Source organism: Apium graveolens, chromosome 10, assembly GCF_009905375.1.
Source record: "Apium graveolens cultivar Ventura chromosome 10, ASM990537v1, whole genome shotgun sequence".
Classification (NCBI taxonomy): Eukaryota; Viridiplantae; Streptophyta; class Magnoliopsida; order Apiales; family Apiaceae; genus Apium; species Apium graveolens.
In genome coordinates, this window is record NC_133656.1 from 68,789,763 (window position 1) to 68,794,263 (window position 4,501).

General features: G+C 40.4%; 1 non-coding gene across 1 annotated transcript; it reads left to right on the plus strand.

The window, feature by feature from the left end:
- Positions 1-4,157: 4,157 nt before the first annotated feature.
- LOC141694282 (small nucleolar RNA R71) lies at positions 4,158-4,264 on the plus strand. The gene has a single exon (XR_012563602.1). It is a non-coding gene; the product is annotated as a small nucleolar RNA R71 (small nucleolar RNA).
- Positions 4,265-4,501: the final 237 nt, after the last annotated feature.

Here is a 4,501-nt window from a genome sequence, read left to right on the forward strand (position 1 = left end):
GATATCAATCAATCACCACACACCAAGATATCGAAACAAATTAACTATTGAAATTTATAAGTAAATCCGCTAGAACCCCATGACAACGATTAGCCCATAATCGAACTCATCTTCACCATGGGTTCCAATGAAAGTATGGTATAAAATAAGGTCTTAATAAACTGAATAATAATTAAAGTATGAATAACCGAGATCTAGATTCAACAAGAACGAAAACGAGCATCCAAAGTTACAACTAATTCAAAGAATCACAAGTTGAAAACAAGATCTTCTTTTTCGGAGTTATTCAGTGCTTCTAGGTCTTCTCCTTGGTATCCCAATCTTACCGGATGATGAAAACCCTTTTTTTAAGTATATTTACGCCCCTAGTGGACCTGGACCCTTAAAATCGTCAAATTCCACTAAAAAAAGGCTTTTTCAGCGAAATCAGCGATCAGCCGCGCCCTGAGCGGCCGCTCAGCTCTCCTGAGCGGGCGCTCAGCTCTCCTGAGCGGGCGCTCAGCTCCTAGGCGGCGGGCGCTCAGCTACTGACTAGGAAAAATTCTGATGAATCTTGTTTTGGCCATAACTTGAGTTCTGCTCGTCAGAATTAGGCGATTCAACTGCCCACGCGAAGCTATTGAGATTCTCCACAACTTGACAATGGCCTTGGCTTCCAATTCTGATCACTTTTTATCATATTTCCTTTAAAAGCTCTTTTCTTCATATAACTGATACCTGAAATGCAATAACACAAAAACACATCAAAATACCAACAACTTGAGTCCAAAACACCAATTTAAGCTTGTAATAAAGCGTTCCAAGTGGATATAAAATCCACTTATCACACCCCCAAACTTGAATTGATGCTTGTCCTCAAGCATAAACAGACTCAAAACTACAAAATAAACCTAATGCATGAATGCAACTACGTGAATGCAACTAAATGATAATACAATCGATCCCCTCAGAATAAACATAACCAAATGAATAAGCCAATGCCTCTAAGAATGCAATGACTTTAAACAGAGCTCGAATAAATCCCACAAACCAACTCACAAACCAGAAACGTGCGTGTGTGGAATGCTTAACAGATATGCTTCAAAACTAGATCAATCACCATAACTTAATTATCCTCAAGGCAATCACAAGCTTATACGAAAAATATATTCTAGACACAAAATGACTTATAACACTTCAAGATTATTGGAGTTTATTACGGAATCATGCTTTTATTCAACACGTAAAACAAATGCTTCTTTGATCATGTAATGAGTGAGGTCCATAAAAGACTTATGCAATGGTATCCATTTAGCGAGCGTTAGGTTAGCGGATCCCAGACTAAAAAAAACCTTAGGTCACTAGGCACAAAGTCCCCTAAGAACTTAATAACTCGAATACCAAATAGCCCACTCGTGATCAATTGTGCATTGAAACCATATTCTCTTTTTTTCGTTTTTTCCTTTTTTTTTCTTTCTCTTCTCTTCTTTTTTCAATTTATGAGCAAGTGCATTTCGCTCCATCTTGCTCAACCCTAGACTACTCGCATGCAATACGAGTCGGCTACTAGCCATTTGACGCCTAGCCACAACTAGCAATGAATTCCAATTTTTATTTCCAATTTTTATCTTTTCATGTCTTTTATCATTAAGAGCCTATCATGCATTCTAAGCATAAGCAATAGATTAACCTCGAAAACCATCAAACCATGACAACAATCTAGTCCTTAAGCATACTCTAAGACTTAGTGAAATTACAAGTGTTTCTAGCATGGAAATCAATTCATTAGGACTTAAATATCCCTCTATTCGTCATCACCACACTCAAATCAACATCAACTTATCAAATATCATAGTTCATCTTAGGGGATCATGCTAAATATGCATGCAAATGCAACTATATGAAATCACATAAAAAATAAACAAATATGTCCTAAATGAACAATCATGCAAAAATATGAATAAACTACAACTAAACAAGCAATATGAATCTATATGAACTATATGAACACACACACTACTAATCCTTACATTATCACCCCCAAACTTAAAATTTTCAATGTCCTCATTGAAGGCAATAATAAGGATTTCAGGCATACCTAGTTAGCGGAAGAATCACCCTCGTCGGGTAGAGGATCGGGTGGCCAATCAACCTTTCCACCAGTGTCTCGGACAACAGTACCGAAAGCGTGTGTCAAATCTTCAGCAAAATGATAGTGAATGTCGTGCATGGCCTCCATACTCCTAGTCAATCGCCTGTACTGCTCATCACCAACACCAGTCCTATCAACTACCTGTTGCACAAGAGAAGAACCCTCTATAGGCACTGGAGGATTCGTCCGGATACCCTTTATATCATCAAAAATATATCCCAAGTCCTTATCATGGGGTGCACCTTATAATGAATAACTCAAGTGATCTGGTAGTGGGTGAAGCTCAAGTGTGGAAACATCTTCAATAGACGGCTCCCCCATTAAGGATCTCTCTAAGGTCTCTGAATTTGGCAATTCCTCAAGTTCCGAATTCACGACAGAGTCTACCCACTCTACTTTAAAGCACTCCTCTTTAGCTGTGGGTAACTTTATTTCCTTGAACACATTAAAAGTGACCTTTTGATCATGAACCTTCATCGAAAGCTCTCCTTTTTGCACATCGATCATAGTTCGGCCCATAGCCAAGAATGGTCTTCCCAATATAATGGGAATCTTCTTATCTTCCTCGAAATCAAGAATTACAAAGTCAGCAGGGAAGAAGAGTTTATCCACCTTGACCAAGACATCTTCCATTATACCTCGTGGATGAGCGATGGAACGGTCAGCTAGTTGCAATGACATGTATGTTCGTTTCGGATCAGGAAGACCAAGCTTCTTGAAGATAGATAAGGGCATCAGATTGATGCTAGCTCCTAAATCACATAAACACTTGTCGAACGACAAGTTTCCGATGGTGCAAAGAATAGTGAAGCTTCCAGGATCTTTAAGCTTCGGAGGCAACTTCTGTTGCAACATAGCATTGCATTCCTCCGTTAGAGCAACGGTCTCTAAGTCATCGAGCTTCACTTTCTGAGAGAGAATACCTTTCATAAACCTCGCATAGCTAGGCATCTGTTCAAGAGCTTCACCGAAAGGTATGTTGATATGAAGTTTCTTGAACACCTCCAAAAACTTCTCAAACTGCTTATCCGGCTTTTTCTTCTGCAGCCTCTTAGGAAAAGGAGGTGGTGGATAGATCTGTTTCTCCCCTGTATTACCCTCAGGAGGAGTGTGTTCCACAGTAGTCTTCCTTGGTTCCACCTCTGCTTCCTTCTGCACTTCTTCTTCAGCCACATCTACATTTTCTGAAACTTGAGATTTTTCAGGCTCTTCGTCGTGCTGAATTTGGGGGCTTGCGACCTTACCAGACCTCAAGGTGATGGCGTTCACCTGTTCTTCAACTTCCCTCTTGCCTGCATTGGCTTCTGTAGCACTAGGAAGTGTTTCTGGCAGTCGATTCAATAAGGCATTAGCAATTTGCCATATTTGGTTCTCCAGAATCTTGATAGAAATAACCTGGCTTTGGCATATAAGCCGCAACTCCTCCAATTCAGATTTTTCATTCGAAGATAAACATGCACCATGAGTTTGTTGTTGAATTTGGAGTTGTTGTCTTGGTGCAATTTGTTGTTAAAAAACAGGAGGGTTGAATAGCTTATTTCCAAACTGCTGAAATGGCTGTTGCGTCGCATTCTGATTGTTGCTCCAGCTGAAGTTAGGATGATTCCAATTGTCAGGCTGATAAGTGGCAGGAACTGGCTGCTGTGATCTCTGAAAGTTGCTCACAAACTGAGCTGAGTCACTAGATATAGCGCATTGCTCTGTCGAATGTGGACCTGCACACAGCTCACAAACACTGGTTATCTGCTTAACACCATAGTTAGCCAGAGAATCGATCTTCATAGACAACGCCTTTAGTTGAGCAGTGATAGCCGTAGCTGTATCCACTTCAAGAACTCCTGCTACCTTGCCATGTGGATATCTCTGGGTTGGATACTGATATTCATTAGCAGTCATCAGTTCAATTAGATCATATGCTTCCTCATAGCTATTTGCCCATAATGCTCCACATGCTGCTGCATCGAGCATGGGTCTGGACTGTGCTCCCAACCCATTGTAAAAATAATTGATGATCATCCAATCAGGCATTCCATGATGAGGACACTTCCTAAGCATCTCCTTGTAGCGCTCCCAAGCTTCATATAAAGATTCTCCAGATTGTTGCGCAAATTGAGTAAGTGCATTACTGATTGCAGCTGTCTTCGCCATAGGGAAGAATTTAGTAAGAAACTTCTGAGCAAGATCTTCCCAAGTAGTAATCGAACCAGCTGGTAGAGAGTGTAACCAGCTCTTATCCTTGTCCCTCAGAGAGAATGGGAAAAGTCTTAGCTTAATAGCATCTTCAGAAATACCATTGAACCTGAAGGTGTCACAGATCTCTATGAAATCCCTAATGTGTGTATTGGGATCTTCCGTTGGAGAACCCCCAAA